Source organism: Zea mays, chromosome 5, assembly GCF_902167145.1.
Source record: "Zea mays cultivar B73 chromosome 5, Zm-B73-REFERENCE-NAM-5.0, whole genome shotgun sequence".
Taxonomy (NCBI): Eukaryota; Viridiplantae; Streptophyta; class Magnoliopsida; order Poales; family Poaceae; genus Zea; species Zea mays.
In genome coordinates, this window is record NC_050100.1 from 119977079 (window position 1) to 119995444 (window position 18366).

Sequence of the window (18366 nt, forward strand, 5' to 3'; positions counted from 1 at the left end):
CCGGTTAGTGATAGGGGGCTAGGGTTCGAAGATTTTCTCGGCCAGAACCATTGTTTCGGTCTCTTCTTATATGGAATACCGGGATCTTCTTATACGGAATACCGGGAGGACGGTCTTTCCCTCCCCAGCGAGTTTTTAGTATAAACTACAAAGCAAACAACAACCTCAACATTTTTCAACGCATATACAGTCATAGCCGCGTCACATGATCTTGATGTTTCTTGATTTTCTCCTGCACTCTGTAACATTGCCATGGTTGCTTTCAATGGAACCATAGAGATGAGCAAATACAGCATTCCACCTTCTACACAAAAGATGGCAGCTTGTATTGGGCAAAAGGAACCAACTGCTGTACAGTCTAGAGGATAATCCATAGATCAACATGCCAGATGCTCCTAGCTTGCTCTATGTTTTAAAGGATTGCTCAAGATCAGCTGAGGACCATCCAGTGAGACCAGAAGATCGCCCATGGCTTGCAGAGGAATAGAGGATGATCCTGCACCACAGAAAGATGGCCTAGGGTCCGCTGAGGATGGTTCTGCCAGACAAGAACGGTTACCATATAGTCTGCAAGTGGATCCAGCTCTGATGAGTCAAGTCTGCTACCCAAATACCTGACACTATATTGTTGGATCCATCAGAATGCAATGACAGCAAATAAAGCTTTCCTTCCCCCTCAAATAGTTCCAAATTCTGGTCTTTTACAGAATCTGGGATGGCAATTTTTTAGAACCTTTCATCTGACATGTTGTCAGGATTTCTCGAGAAAAATAGGAGGAAGCCTCATTGAGAAGTAACCAATACATGCCATCATTAAAAATTACTGCCTCCGTTGCCTTTAGGAGCTCTGCAGATTCATGTAGTATCCTCCATGACAGTGCACCTGCACCAATAGTGCATATTGCATATGTCAAGAACACACGGTGAGAGACATTGACCACCTTGTACTGATTTGTGGAGTGCACAAATCCAACAAAATATTCAGAGTAAAGAGACCGTGACTTGAGTATTGAATCTGGCAGCCTCAAATGCTTCCTTGTTGTGGGATTCAAGACCTCAGCATCGCCATATATATCATAGGCACACAGCAAGCCATTGCAGGGGCCTGACATCTCAAACCTACTTGAGAACACAAGCTCCACGCTTCTGAAATTCATTGTGGCAGGATCAAACGTGTACATGTGGAATAGGCCACGATCAAGCTTGTTCTGACTACCATAAAAAACATTATAGTTGTATCACTTTGATAAAGTAATAAAAAGTTTTAAACTTTCAACTTAGCGATTTTCGGTAAGCTCGCAATCCATATGGATCGAGTGGGATTAGATAGGTTTAAATCCCAAGCAAGTCAATCTTCTTCTTAATTTTTTCCAATCTAATCCAATTCATGAGTAACTGAAAGGGAAATAGGGTCAAACCTTTCCTTAAATGATTTTGGTGGTTGAATTGCCCAACACAAATATTTGGACTCACTAGTTTGTTCTAAATTATAAGTTTTACAGGTGCCAAAGGTTCAACACAAACCAATAAAAGAGTTAAGGTTTGGGTTCAAAAAGAAAGGAGCAAAAGAAACCGAAGGCTGCCCAGGTCTGGCGCACCGGACTGTCCGGTGTGCCACCGGACAGTGCCCGGTGCACCAGGGTGGATCAACTCGATCTCGTCACCTTCGGGTTTCTGGAAATGTCACTCCGTTATAATTCATCGGACTGTCCGGTGTGGCACCGGACTGTCCGGTGTGCTAGCGGAGCAACGGCTACAGCGCAACGGTCGACTCCAACGGAAACCTGAAAAGCGCTACAGCGCGCGGACAGAGCGCACATAGTCAGAGCAGGCGCCAGAAGGCGCACTGGACAGTGAACAGTGACTGTCCGGTGCACCACCGGACTGTCCGGTGGCCCCATCTGTCAGAGCTTCAACGGTCAAACCCTAACGGTTGGGTGACGTGGCTGGCGTACCGGACTGTCCGGTGTGCCCATCGACAGACAGCCTCCCCAACGGCCATTTTCGTGGGTGGGGCTATAAATACCCCCAACCACCACACTTCAAGGCATCCAAGTTTTTCAGACTTCACATTCAATACAAGAGCTAGTGCAATCAATACAAGACACAAATTCAATAGAATCAAAGCCTCTCCAAGATCCATTTCCACTCCAAGCAAATAGTGACTAGAGAGAGAGTTTTTGCTCGTGTTCTTTGAGCTCTTGTCCTTGGATCACTTTTCTTCTTCCCCATTCTTGTTCTCACCACCTTTGCAATCAAAGCAAGAGACACCAAGTTGTGGTGGTCCTTGTGGGGTCTAAGTGACCCATTTGATTGAGGAGAAAAGCTCGCCGGTCCTAGTGATCGGTTGAGAGAGGGAAAGGATTGAAAGAGACCCGGTCTTTGTGACCACCTCAACGGGGAGTAGATTTGCAAGAACTGAACCTCGTTAAAACAAATCACCGTGTCATCCGCCTTCATTTGCTTGTGATTTGTTTTCGCCCTCTCTTTCAGACTCGACTTTATTTCTAACGCTAACCCCGGCTTGTAGTTGTGCTTAAAGTTTATAAATTTCAGATTTGCCTATTCACCCCCCTCTAGGCGACTATCAATTGGTATCGGAGCCCGGTACTTCATTAGAGCCTAACCGCTCGAAGTGATATCGGGAGATCACGCCAAGAAGGAGATGGTGACCGGCGAGAAGCCCGTCACAAGCCACGGGAAAGCCCCATCGGGAGAGTCCGGTAACAAGAAGAGGGAGGAATCACCTCCCCGCGTCAAGTCGCACCAGAGTGGCGACAAGAAGAAGAAAATAAAGAAAGTGGTCTACTACGAGACCGATTCTTCATCGCCTTCCACCTCCGGCTCCGACACGCTGTCCGTCACTTCTAAGCGCCATGAGCGCAAGAAGTTTAGTAAGATCCCCCTACGCTACCCTCGCATTTCTAAACATACTCCTTTACTTTCCGTCCCATTAGGCAAACCACCAGTTTTTTATGGTGAAAATTATAGTAGGTGGAGTGATTTGATGAGGTATCACCTAACCTCACTCCACACAAGCATATGGGACATTGTTGAATTTGGAGCACAGGTACCATCCGTAGGGGATGAAGATTATGATGCGGACGAAGTCGCCCAAATCCGGCACTTCAATTCCCAAGCAACTACTATAATCCTCACCTCTCTAAGTCAAGAGGAGTATAATAAGGTGCAAGGGTTGAAGAGTGCCAAAGAGATTTGGGACGTACTAAAGACCACACACGAAGGAGACGAGGTAACCAAGATCACCAAGAGGGAAACGATCGAGGGGGAGCTCGGTCGGTTCATGCTCAACCAAGGAGAGCAGCTACAAGCTATGTACAACCGGCTCAAGATCTTGGTCAACCAAGTGCACAACCTCGAGAGCACAAAATGGGATGACCATGAAATAGTCAAGGTTATTCTAAGATCACTTGTGTTTCTTAACCCTACACAAGTTCAATTAATTCATGGTGATCTTAGATACAAGCTAATGTCTCCCGAGTAGGTTATAGGAAAGTTTGTGAGCTTTGAATTGATGATCAAAGGCTCCAAACAAATCATCGAGCGAGGTGCCACCTCCACACCCGAGGTGCAACCCGTCGCATTCAAAGCGACGGAGGAGAAAGAAGAGTCTACGTCAAGTAGGCTCCCCATCGACGCCTCCAAGCTCGACAACGAGGAGATGACGCTAATCATCAAAAGCTTTCGCTAAATCCTCAAGCAAAGGAGGGGAAAGATTACAAACCCCGCTCCAAGAAAGTGTGCTACAAATGTGGTAAGCCCGGTCATTTTATTGCTAAATGTCCATTGTCTAGTGATAGTGACAGGGGCGACAACAAGAAGGGAAAGAGGAAGGAAAAGAAGAGGTACTACAAGAAGAAGGGCGGTGATGCCCACGTGTGTCGGGAATGGGACTCCGATGAGAGCTCCACCGACTCCTCCTCCGACGAGGACGCTGCCAACATCGCCGTCAACAAAGGTCTCCTCTTCCCCAACGTCGGCCACAAGTGCCTCATGGCAAAGAACGACAAAAAGAAGGTAAAATCTAGAGCCTCCACTAAATATGCAACATCTAGTGATGAGGATAACTCTAGTGATGATGAAGATAGTTTGCTTGCTCTTTTTGCCAACCTAAACATGCAACAAAAGGAAAAATTAAATGAATTTATAGGCGCTATTCATGAGAAGGATGAACTCTTGGATAGCCAAGAGGACTTCCTTATTAAGGAAAATAAGAAGCATGTTAAGGTTAAAAATGTTTATGCTCAGGAAGTAGAAAAATGTGAAAAATTGACTAGTAAGCTAAGCACTTGCCATGACACAATATCCAACCTTAAATTTGAGAATGCTAAATTAATTGCTAAGGTTGAGAAGTTAAATGTTTGTGATGATTCTTTTGCCAATCTTAAAAATGATAATGCTAGTTTGCTTGCTAAGATTGACAAATTAAATGAATCAATTTCTAGGCTTAAAATTGAGAATGATAAACTAATTGCTAAGGCTAAGAATTTAAATGTTTGCAATGATATTGTTTCCAATCTTAGAAATGAAAACGCCATGTTACATGCTAAGATTGATGAATTAAATGTTTGCAAACCATCTACATCCACCGTTGATCATGTTTCTATTTGCATGAGATGTAGAGATATTAATGTTGATGCTATTCATGATCACCTAGCTTTAATTAAACAACAAAATGATCACATAGCACAACTAACTAGCAAAATTAATGAGCATGAAATAGAAAATGAAAAATTTAAATTTGCTAGAAGTATGCTTTATAGTGGGAGACGCCCTGGCATTAAGGATGTCATTGGCTTCCAAAAGGGAGACAATGTCAAGCTTAATGTCCCCAAGGAATTGTCTAATTTGATTAAGGGTAAGGCTCCCATGGTTTAGGATAACGAGGGATACATTTTATATACTGTTGGTTATCCCGAACACAAAATTAGGAGAATTCATTCTAGGAAGTCTCACTCTGGCTCTCATCATGCTTTTATGTATAAGAGTGAGGCATCTAGTTCTAGGCAATCCACTCATGTTAAATTGCCTAAAAAGAAATCTCCTATTACATCAAATGAACCTAACATTTCATTTAAGACTTTTGATGCTTCTTATGTTTTAACTAACAAATCAGGCAAAGTAGTTGCCAAATATGTTGGGGGCAAACACAAGGGCTCCAAGACTTGTGTTTGGGTACCCAAGGTGCTTGTTTCTAATGTCAAAGGACCCAAGACCGTTTGGGTACCTAAGAACAAGGCCTAAACTTGTTTTGTAGGTTTATGCATCCGGGGGCTCAAGTTGGATCTTTGATGGCGGGTGCACAAACCACATGACAGGGGAGAAAAGGATGTTCTCCTCCTTTGAGAAAAACCAAGATCCCCAAAGAGCTATCACATTCGGGGATGGAAATCAAGGTTTGGTCAAAGGACTTGGTAAAATTGCTATATCACCTGACCATTCTATTTTCAATGTTTTTCTTGTAGATTCTTTAGATTATAACTTGCTTTCTGTTTCTCAATTATGCAAAATGATTTACAACTGTCTTTTTATGGATATAGGTGTTACTGTCTTTAGAAGAAGTGATGATTCAGTAGCATTTAAGGGAGTATTAGAGGGTTAGCTATACTTAGTTGATTTTAATAGAGCTGAACTCGATACTTGCTTAATTGCTAAGACTAATATGGGTTGGCTCTCGCATCGCCGACAAGCCCATGTTGGGATTAAGAATCTTCACAAGCTTCTAAAGGGAGAACACATTTTGGGACTAACCAATGTTTGTTTTGAGAAAGACAGGGTTCGTAGCGCATGTCAAGCAGGGAAGCAAGTTGGTGTTCATCATCCACACAAGAACATCATGATGACCGACAGGCCGCTTGAGCTACTCCACATGTATCTATTCGGCCCGATAGCTTACATAAGCATCGGCGGGAGTAAGTATTGTCTTGTAATTATAGATGATTATTCTCGCTTCACTTGGGTATTCTTTTTGCAGGATAAATCTCAAACCTAAGAGACCTTAAAGGCATTCTTGAGACAGGCTCAAAATGAGTTCGACTTAAGGATCAAAAAGATTAGAAGCGACAATGAAACAAAGTTCAAGAACTCTCAAATTGAAGGCTTTCTTGAGGACGAGGGCATCAAGCATGAATTCTCTTCTCCCTACACACCATAACAAAATGGTGTAGTAGAGAGGAAGAATAGAACTATACTTGACATGGCGAGGACCATGCTTGATGAGTACAAGACTTCGGACCGGTTTTGGGCGGAAGCAATCAACACCGCTTGCTACGCCATCAACTGTGTCTACCTTCACTGAATCCTCAAGAAGACATCATATGAACTCCTCATCGGTAAAAAGCCCAATGTTTCATATTTTAGAGTCTTTGGTAGCAAATGTTTTATTCTTGTTAAAAGATGTAGAAAATCTAAATTTGCCCCTAAGGCTGTAGAAGGTTTTTTACTTGGTTATGACTCAAACACAAGGGCATATAGAGTCTTTAACAAGTCCACTGGACTAGTTGAAGTTTCTTGTGACATTGAGTTTGATGAGACTAATGGCTCCCAAGTGGAGCAAGTTGATCTTGATGAGCTAGATGATGAAGAGGCTCAACGCGTCGCGCTAAGGAACATGTCCATTGGGGATGTGTGTCCTAAGGAATCCGAAGAGCCTCCACAAGCACAAGATCAACCATCATCTTCCATGCAATCATCTCCACCAACCCAAGATGAGGATTATGCTCAAGATGATGAGAATGAGGATCAAGAAGATGAGCCACCTCAAGAGGAGGGAAATGATAAGGGGAGATGACAATAATCAAGACAAGGAAGATGAACAAGATCCAAAACTGCCACACCCAAGAGTCCACCAAGCGATACAACGAGATCACCCCGTGAACTCCATCCTCGGCGATATTCATAAGGGGGTAACCACTCGATCTCGTGTCGCTCATTTTTGTGAACATTACTCCTTTGTGTCTTCTATTGAGCCATACAGGGTGGAAGACGCATTAAGGGATTCAGATTGGGTGTTGGCAATGCAAGAGGAACTCAACAACTTCATGAGGAATGAGGTATGACATCTTGTTCCACGTCCTAATCAAAATGTTGTAGGAACCAAGTGGGTCTTCCGCAACAAGCAAGATGAGCATGGTGTGGTGACAAGGAACAAAGCCCGACTTGTGGCCAAGGGCTATTCACAAGTTGAAGGTTTGGATTTCGGTGAAACCTATGCACCCGTAGCTAGGCTTGAGTCAATTCGTATATTACTTGCCTATACTATTTACCATGGCTTTAAGCTTTACCAAATGGACGTGAAAAGTGCTTTCCTCAATGGACCAATTAAGGAGGAGGTCTATGTTGAGCAACCTCCCAGCTTTGAAGATAGTGAGTACCCTAACCATGTTTACAAACTCTCTAAGGCGCTTTATGGGCTCAAGCAAGCCTCAAGAGCATGGTATGAATGTCTAAGAGATTTTCTTATCACTAATGGCTTAAAAGTCGGCAAAGCCGATCCTACACTCTTTACTAAAACTATTGTAAATGATTTGTTTGTATGCCAAATTTATGTTGATGATATCATGTTTGGGTCTACTAACAAATCTACTTGTGAAGAGTTCAGTAGGATCATGATTCAAAAATTCGAGATGTCTATGATGGGGGAGTTGAAGTATTTCTTAGGATTTCAAGTAAAGCAACTCCAAGAGGGCACCTTCATCAGCCAAACGAAGTACATTCAAGACATACTCACCAAGTTTGGAATGAAGGATGCCAACCCATCAAGACACCCATGGGAACCAATGGGCATCTCGACCTCGACACGGGAGGTAAATCCGTAGATCAAAAGGTATACTGGTCGATGATAGGATCCTTACTCTATTTATGTGCATCTCGACCGGATATTATGCTTTCTGTATGCATGTGTGCAAGATTCCAAGCCGATCCTAAGGAAGTTCACCTTAGGGCCGTGAAACGAATCTTGAGATATTTAGTTCATACTCCTATGTCTGGCCTTTGGAACCCCAAGGGATCCACTTTTGATTTAATAGGTTATTCAGATGCTGATTGGGCAGGGTGTAAAATTGATAGGAAGAGCGCATCAGGGACTTGTCAGTTTCTGGGAAGATCCATGGTGTCTTGGGCTTCAAAGAAGCAAAACTCAGTAGCTCTTTCCACCGCCGAAGCCGAGTACATTGCCGCAGGACATTGTTGCGCGCAATTGCTTTGGATGAGGCAAACCCTTAGGGAGTATGGCTACAAATTAACCAAAGTCCCTCTCCTATGTGATAATGAGAGTGCAATCCGCATGGCGGATAATCCCGTTGAGCACAGCCGCACTAAGCACATAGCCATTCGGTATCACTTTTTGAGGGATCACCAACAAAGTGGGGATATCGAGATTGCTTATGTTAGCACCAAAGAACAATTATCCGATATCTTTACCAAGCCATTAGATGAGAAAACATTTACCAAACCTAGGAATGAGCTAAACATTCTTGATTCTTGGAATTTTTATTGATATTTTGCACACATAACTCATTTATGTACCTTTGATCATATCTCTTTCATGTGCTATGACTAATGTGTTTTTCAAGTAAATTCTTATGCTAAGTCATAGATTGAAAGGGAAATGGAGTCTTCGGCGAAGACAAGGCTTCCACTCCACTCTACCGGTGTTATTTACCCTTCGCCGTCACTCCGCATTGCTCTCCACTTTGGTATAATCTTCACTCATATATTGTTTGCCAACGAGGAAGAGACTTTAAAAAGGGCTCTAAAGACTCCGTATTTGGTGGTTAATGCCAAAGGGGGAGAGAGTATTAGCCCAAAGCAAAAGGACCGCACCACCACGCCAATTTTAATTTCAAATTTTTCAAAACAAAGTTTGAGTTTTTAAATATCTTCAATTGGTATCTTTGAAATTAGTATTCCTCTAATAAATTATATCTCTTTTGGTATCTATATTTTAAAGGAGGGGTTTTTCAAAAATTGGTATATAAAGTATTTGATCTTCTTTCAATTTGTAAAACCCTCTTGAACACTAAGAGGAGAATTTCATTAAGGGGGAGTTTTGTTTAGTCAAAGGAAAAGCATTTGAAACAGGGGGAGAAAATTTCAAATCTTGAAAATGCTTCTCGAAATCTTATTCATATACCTTTGACTAATTGCAAAGAGACTTTAAAAAAGAATTTTCAAAAACATTTGCAAAAACAAAACTAGTGGTGCAAGCGTGGTCCAAAATGTTGAATTAGAAGAAAGCAATCCATGCATATCTTATGAAAGTATAAATTGGTTTAATTCCAAGCAACCTTTGCACTTACCTTATGCAAACTAGTTCAATTCTGCACTTATATATTTGCTTTCGTTTGTGTTGGCATCAATCACCAAAAAGGGGGAGATTGAAAGGGAAATAGGGTCAAACCTTTTCTTAAATGATTTTGGTGGTTGAATTGCCCAACACAAATATTTGGACTAAGTAGTTTGCTCTAGATTATAAGTTCTGCAGGTGCCAAAGATTCAACACAGACCAATAAAAGAGTTAAAGTTTGGGTTCAAAAAGAAAGGAGCAAAAGAAACCGAAGGCTGCCCTGGTCTGGCGCACCGGACAGTGTCTGGTGCACCAGGGTGGATCAACTCGAACTCGTCACCTTTGGGTTTCTGGAAATGCCACTCCGCTATAATTCACTGGACTGTCCGGTGTGGCACCAGACTGTCCGATGTGCCAGAGGAGCAACAACTACAGCACAACGGTCGACTCCAATGGAAACCTAAAAAGCGCTACAATGCACGGACACAGCGCGCAGAGTCAGAGCAGGCGCCAAAAGGCGCACCGGACAGTGAACAGTGACTGTCCGATGGCCCCATCTGTCAGAGCTCCAACGGTCGAACTCTAACGGTTGGGTGACGTGGCTGGCGCACTGGACAGTGTCCGGTGGCGCACCGGACTGTCCGGTGCGCCAATCGACAGACAGCCTCCCCAATAGATATTTTGGTGGGTGGGGCTATAAATACCCCCCAACCACCACACTTCAAGGCATCCAAGTTTTTCAGACTTCACATTCAATACAAGAGCTAGTGCAATCAATACAAGACACAAATTCAATAGAATCAAAGCCTCTCCAAGTCTCATTTCCACTCCAAGTAAATAGTGACTAGAGAGAGAGTTTGTGCTCGTGTTCTTTGAGCTCTTGTCCTTGGATCGCTTTTCTTCTTCCCCATTCTTGTTCTCAACACCTTTGTAATCAAAGCAAGAGACACCAAGTTGTGGTGGTCCTTGTGGGGTCAAAGTGACCCATTTGATTGAGGAGAAAAGCTCGTCGGTCTTAGTGATCGGTTGAGAGAGGGAAAGGGTTGAAAGAGACCCGGTCTTTGTGACCACCTCAACGGGGAGTAGGTTTGCAAGAACCGAACCTCGGTAAAACAAATCACTGTGTCATCCGCCTTTATTTGCTTGTGATTTGTTTTCGCCCTCTCTTTCGGACTCGACTTTATTTCTAACGCTAACCCCGGCTTGTAGTTGTGCTTAAAGTTTATAAATTTCAGATTTGCCTATTCACCCCCCTCTAGGCGACTATCAGTAACAGGATTAACCAAACAAGGCCTTAGATGGAAATAATAAAAGGTGCACACTGCACAAGCATATCAAATCTAGAAGTTCTAAACAAAAAAGGAACATATAGGAGATCAAAGCATGGCATGCAACCAATATGCTTTGCCCTCCCTCACTCACATTTAGGGTGTACTATTGATCACTCACATGTTCGTGTATAATACATATTAACCTATCCAACCTTAGCTCCAATTTTAGATCAGTGGACTACATCAAAGACATATCACCATTTTTTGATAGCAAATACGTTATTTTAGCTTCCATCATTAATCCATTTCTCAATGCAGTTCTATTTTACTACACATTTCTACCCCAAATCCAATCCCTATACCTACATAGAAGCAGGAAAGTCCTAAGCAAGTTTTCTCCCAACGAAAAAAACTACAGGGATAACCTTCGCTTCACAAGTTGGTAATTGAGGTTCAAGACTACAATCAATTCCATCACCAGGATAACATTTATGTATTTCCATTGATAGATAATTACTTTTCCCCATGATATATGAAGCCACCTGATCTAAATTGTTCACCAATAGATGTAGCCTCAATCAATAGTCTGGCTGAAATGGTACCAATCATACAACAAACAACACGAACAATTAATGGCACAAAGACATACCACTTTGTGCTGCAACCAAACTCCATTTCGTATGATATTTCAACATGATTTCACACAGGGGCGGAGCCACGTTGGTCCAAGTGCTGTCCATGGACATCAATGCTTTTAACGGAAGTCTGTAATATTTGTTAGTATTCACCAAAGATGACAGCAGCCCATAGTGTAGTTGGACATCAATCCGGCCTCTCTCAGTCCAGGCCCACATGCATTTTCTTTTGACTAGCCCATCCATAAAGTACTAAAGTTCAAGCCTGCTGCGTGCCTGTGTTTCACAGCCCATTGCCCATCGGTGATGCTTGAGCAGCCAGACCTGCCCGCAGCCTGCCGTTTCATTTTCTTTCTCCTGTATCTCACACCAGCAACTACAGCCTGGAGCCGCCAGCAGCTAGACCTTGTCACCGCCCCCGCCTGCTCACGCTTGTCGTGATTGACAAGGACTCAAGGAGGCAACCCATAGTTCGGTTTTCCAACTCCCTAGCAGCCGCGATCGCAGGTACATGTTGTCAGGTTGAGTATTTATTTTTTTTCTATACCCTAGTTGCTTAGCGCAGTGCGTACACGATCGCAGGTACAACCACAACCGTACAGGTTGAGTATTTAATTTTTTTCTATACCCTAGTTGCTTAGCGCAGTGCATACATGTGTAGACAGTTAGTAATTTAATTTGGCAAATTTTATAGGAAATATGAATATGATGGAACGATTCTTGAAGAGAAAATTACCTCCAGCAACTAGTAGTGAAGGATCTTCACATAGAGATCAAGGCGCATCAAACATTAATGTTCTGACTCGTTCTTCTTCAATACTATCACCAAAAGATGTTAATTTAGATGAACTTCCGTATGATCCGGTTGATAGAAAAAGAATAATAGAGTATCCTGGCATTAAGCTACAAGAAGAGATTAGGATGGAGAACTCAAGGAAAGACTTATCGGTGTTGTCCATGTCACTGAGACAACAGCTTCATGTCTCAAGTCAAATATTGATGCTTTATTTTGTAAGTATAAATTGAGTTGGAAACAAGTTAGAGGCCAAGGTTATGATGGAGCAAGCAATATGAGAGGTGAGTTCAACGGATTGAGAGCTCTGATTATGAAAGACAATGGGTCAGCATATTATGTCCACTGTTTTGCCCACCAACTTCAGTTAGTCATTGTGGCAGTAGCTAAAAAGAATGATGATATTAGTGATTTTTTTGACATGATATCTCTTCTACTTAATGTGGCTGGAGCTTCTTGCAAAAGAAAAGACATGATACGACAAAGTCAACAAGATAGAGTAAAAAAAGCAATAGGCAGTGGACAGATTAGTACTGGAACAGGATTGAACCAAGAACAATCTCTTCAAAGACCTGGAGACACACGGTGGTGCTCTCACTATAAGACTCTCAAGAGTCTTAATAGCTTGTTTCGTTCTGTTATTGAGGTTCTTGAATATGTGGAAAAGCATGGCCCAAATGACAAAAAGAGACGCCAAGCTCGTGGGCTACTAGATTATCTCAAGGATTTTGATTTTGTGTTTCATTTACACATGATGTTGATGATCCTGGGCTATGCAAATTCTCTATCACTTTGTTTACAAAGGAAGGATCAGGATATATTGGAGGCCATGACAGAGGTAAAATTAACAAAGCAAAAATTTCAACAAATTAGAGATGACGGTTGGGAACCTTTGATAAAGACAATATATTCATTTTGTGAACAACATGATATTCCAAAGTTGGACATGGAAGAGGAGTACATTGATCGCCATAAACCAAGGAAAAAGTCAAATCGAACTAACTATCAACATTATAGATGGGATTGTTTAAACTCAGTTATTGACTTGCTACTCATTGAGTTCAATGATCGCTTTGGTGAAACAAATTCTAATTTGCTAACTTACATGGCTGATCTTAGCCCGAAGGATTCTTTTGGCAACTTCAATTTGGAGAGCTTAATGGAATTAGCTAAGCACTATTTCGATGATTTCAGTCTAGAGCAATTGAAGGATCTTGCTCATGAACTTCCAATTTACATTGACAATATACAAGCTGATGAAAGATTCTCTAATCTGAATACTATTACTGAACTTGCTAAATTGATGGTGGGCACAAAGAAGCATCTTGCTTTTCCTCTGGTCTATCGTCTTCTAAAGCTAGCACTTGTTTTGCCGGTTGCTACTGCATCTGTTGAAAGGTGCTTCTCTGCAATGAAAATTGTGAAGACGATACTATGTAATCGCATTGGTAATCAGTTTATGAATGACTGTATCATTTGCTTTGTTGAGCATGCCATGATAGCTACAATTTCCGATGCTGTTATAATTGATCGCTTTCAAAAGATGAAGAATCGCAACCACAGAATGCTTCTATGAGAGGTAAATACTTGACTTTGTTTAAATAATGTTATTTTGACTTAATGTTACATTATATGGTAGTACAAATTGAATTGAAATTGGAACATTTTTTACACATCAATTGCACTGTGACATCATTAGTAAAAATTTCTACATCCGCCCCTGATTTCACAGCATGTCACCAGTGAAAAGCAGAGGCGCAACCAGTAAAGGATATGGGCTAATACGTAACTTCTGCAAAGCAATCGAAGCCCATACAATAATACATGTATCTACACTTATAATTAGGCCCTGTTTGGTTCCTTTAGTCACTAGACTAAATTTTAGTGACTAAAGTTTAGTTGCTAAAGTACCCTGTTTGGTTCCAGTAACTAAACCGAACTAAAGAGCATTAATTGCTATGAATAATGACTGTTTTACCCCTATTAATTAATGGATGTTTGCTATAAGAAGAAAGTTGAGAGGGCAAATAAGGTAAAAATACTACTTTAGTCCCTTTACCCCTTGGTGACTAAAGAACTAAAGTTTAGTCACCCTATTTTAGTCACCATGTTTGCTTCTTTAGGGACTAAAAGTGACTAAAATTTAGTCACTAAACTTTAGTCACCCCTAACCAAACGGGGCCTTAGATCAGATCCGAATACAGATAATAAGTTAGGGTTTGGGGTGCACCGTTTCACGCAACAGGAAGGGAGAGGGGAGGGCGTACAAGGTGGTGCTCTTCGCCGGCGAAGGGACCCGAGAAGACCTGGGCACCTGGCGTAGAGAACGAGCGAGGACGCTGGAGCGTGATCTATGAAGAATGTGGTTGCAGCATAGGAGTAGATGGATTATATCATTCCAGGTTCCTGATGCAATATATCCCTAAAAATACTCCAGAAGCTAGTGTTTCCTAAATTTCATCATCTAAAGAAATATTTCTTATACTTTACAACACCCTCTAAAAGATTCTATTCTCTATATTTTTTCCATCTCCAGCAATATCCTCTAAATTTCATTCTCTATTTCTACAATGTTAACATAATCCATAAAGTACCATTACAAAAGTACCATTTAATTCACTCTTTTACATATAATTTGAACATGACGCAATTAACTAATGCAAAAATGACACTTGGACAATTTTGCGAACGTATATTAATTAGGAAATCAATTATCTAGGATTATCGTATATATATATATTAATTCATGTTGGTTAACTTTAACAAATAATCTGTGGTTCGTTTGCCAAAAATGAATTCGCAATTACATGTAAAAACGTCATTTACGTGTACTTAAATCAATTTCTGTTGTTTAGTTTACACCATGGTCTATGGGTCCCACAAGCATCACGTGCACGGGAGGGAAAGTGGAGAGATGAAGATGCGGGACTAGCTGTATAGCGTGTGCACAGTGATGCGCTAGGAGTAGCATGTGAAGGTACCATCCGCTATTTTACATAAAGTTTTACAGTTCATTGTTGGACACTATAGAGGAGGCAGAGTTCGTCAGATTTAGAGTTCAGAACGATATAGAGTTTATTGTTGGAGAGAGTATGGGGAAGACCATCTCCATTAGTTTAAAAAATCCTAAAATTAATTTAATATGTTATTAATTAAAAATTATTCTTAAACATTTACTTAAATTAGGTCTCTAAATATATCAACTTTTTAAATATCCATATTTAATTCCTAGACATGGGAAGCTATTTTATACTCTTAATATCATATTTAACGCATTAATCACACTATATGTCGGGGCGATAATTAGGGACACCCGAATTACCCCCTAACAAATGCACTCAGAGAAATAAGGGCTAAAACTCCCGAGAGGTGACAACTGAGCCACCTATAAAAAGCCGAGACATCCCCCGAGGGTATCCCACCTCGAGCAGGGCTCCGCCTCACCCGAAGTCGACACCGCTTACATCGACTCGCTCGAGGCCGCCTCAGCCCAGTCCGTCTCGCCCGAGCTCGCCTCAGGCAGATAGGACAAGGGCACTCAAAAACACGCAAGGTAGATGCACATTTAATGTGTGTGCCAACTCGCACTGTGGCAGCGGAGCACAGTGGAAGACAAGAGAGCGATCATGTTAAGCGCAACGGTATGATTACGTCTGTGCCAAACAGTGCGCACACGCCGCCTGATGTCCTCCGGTGGGATGCCTAAATACGACAAGCCGAGCGGACGGGCCTTTGGGCCCAACCTCTCCGCCTCGCCGACCTTGGGTCCAGTCCTTGAGCGAGTTCTCTGCCTCACCCGAGCTCGGCCTCGGCCATCGACTACGCTGCGAATCCCGCAGACAGCCACTCCGCCCGACTATAGCCCACGTCAAGGGACGGCTCGGCTAACACCTCGGGAAGACTTCTACGTCAACCAAGCAGGGGCTCTGATCTCGATGAGTGCTGCAGAGAATCTCAACGTCATCACATGCCAGGGCGATGACACACCCCGTAAGCAGCCTTTGACCCATACCCCGGCGTTGTTACAACCACTATGGCATGGGCGGCCTCCCCCTCGGGGGCTCGGATATACGGACGACCACCCGGTCTCGGCCTTGGCTCTCTACGGGAAGTCAGCAGGCACCACATAGACGAATACAAGACCTAGCTTCACTAAGGGCGCTACCCTTGGTGTATAAATAGAGCAAGGTTCCCTCCATGGATGGGGGATCGAGATCCAAGACATCAGTGTCCACTCATCGATGCACGTAGACGAATACACGCTCCCCCACTCCGTCTTAGATATTGGCACTGGCCTCAATCATCTCTAGGGACTTGGGGACTTCCCCTCTCCCGCTATGCTTGTAACCCCCTACTACAGGCACCATGGTGCGAATAATATAAGCCTCATCCTCTTTGCTGGAAGTAGGGCCTTGAGCAGCCCGAACCAGAATAATCACTTGAGTCCTCTCGCACACCATCTAGAGTCGGCCACGCTTCACATTTACTGGTTGGTTAAGGACCCGTGGTCCAAATATCAATAGTTGGCGCACCAGGTAGGTGATTGTCACGTGAAACACTCCCAGTTCTCTCCAGCACTCTAGATGGCAGGTTCCCACCACCCGCTTAGGCTTGGTACGACGATTAGGTTCGAGAGTCTTGAGTTCATGTCTTTGGGCATCGAGTATGATATGGTACTCCTCCCACCTGTCCCCCTCGAGCGCCCAAGCTCTCGTCGCCACTATTCTCGTCGCAGGAGGCAAAGACGGAGCAACCGCGATCGTGCCCCACAAGGCACTCCGTGCGTTGGAGATGCCGCCGAGAATGATGACGGCATTGAGTCCCTCTCTAGGGATTTGGCCAACGTCAACATTTCACCTAGAGCGCTGCCAACAACACCTACACTAACCTTCCTGGCACCACCTCCTTCGACGTGGGAGACACTGTTCCCCCACGGCATCGAGCGAAGGATGCCAGCTGCGCCGGCCCTCCCACCCATGGGTCAGGAGGAGCCGAATGCTCCCTGGAGAGACATGGGGGGACGGGGGAGAACCATCTGTGTTCAACCCCATCCCCTTCCATCCGAGTTTTGACACCAGCTCCATCACACAGATGTACATCGGGCTGTCGTTCCCCTCAGGAACCTAGACTCCGAGGCGGAAGATGGCCTAGGCTTCACCCTGGATTTCTCGGGGCTGAGAGATCCCGAGTCCATACTATAGTTTCTATATGCATGCAACAAGATGCTCTCCGAAAGCTCAGAGGGTTACAACTCCGGTGTGAGAATTACGATCCGACTCGGGAATGCTTCCACTTCGACCTAGAGCTCCTCGAGGTAGGAGATCACCTTGGCATGCCGCAGGAAGGTGACCAACCTCCACCGCACAACCCAGACGGGGCCCAGACTCCTCTAGGGAGCCATGAGGCTCACCTCAAGCAGCTCCAACAGTTGCACGATAAGCTCGGGGAAGAACAACAACGCCTGCAGCAGCTACAACAAGCTTTGGAGGGTGAGGCTGCGGGCAAGGCCCTCGATGGAGGCGCACAGGCGAAGGCACGTGACGTCCTTTGTCACATTGAGGAAGACACCGACGCCGTTGAGCCCCCCGTCCTCAACCGGGCAAGCCATAGCCTAGCGGCGGCTTCGCTCTTGCTCTACACCATGCCGGAGCCCTCCACCACCGAGGGACGTTGCATCCACAGCGAACTTCGGGGGGCTTCTGGAATGCGTCGCGGTCCCACAGGCTGAGAGTTCTGCCTCTTAGCTCTGGGAACCCGCTTCGAGCCTTCAGCCAAGGTCCTCTCGCTTCGAGAGGGAAGCCTCAGTGCATCCCACGCATACTAGGCAAAGGGCACCCACGGTGCACGACTGTCTCCTAGACAACCGCCAACCCCAGGCAATCCATGACCATCTCGGTGGACGCACCCGACAGCGTGAAACATTCGGCTACCGCCCTCGGCGGGGCGGACGATACGACAGCATGAAGGACCGAAGTCCTTTCCCCGAGCCACTAGGCCCTCAAGTCTTCAACAAGGCCATCTGAACGTCGCCGTTCCCGCCTCGGTTCTGGCCTGCCAAGCGAAGACCTTTATGCTGATAGGAGAAGAAAAGGAGTTGTACCGATGCAGCCACTCGGGAATACTTCAACGATCTATATTGTAAAACCCCTGGTGTTACTAGCACTAAAACTTGAGCATGACATCATTTGCATTAACATTCCATTTGTTTGACACACCTAGAATTCATTCACTAGGTAAAAAATTCAAAAGAGTTGTAATGATAGGACTTGGTGTGTAATAAACCCTAGGATAGGGTACTTAACCCTGAATTAGGGCTTATGGATGAAAGTGAGGCCCAAATGAGTAAGAATCTCAAAATTC

The 18366-nt window shown here is 43.8% G+C and overlaps 1 pseudogene; it reads right to left on the reverse strand.

Annotated features, from left to right (window-relative positions):
- Window positions 1-555: 555 nt before the first annotated feature.
- LOC103628410 (uncharacterized) lies at window positions 556-16984 on the reverse strand (annotated as a pseudogene).
- Window positions 16985-18366: the final 1382 nt, after the last annotated feature.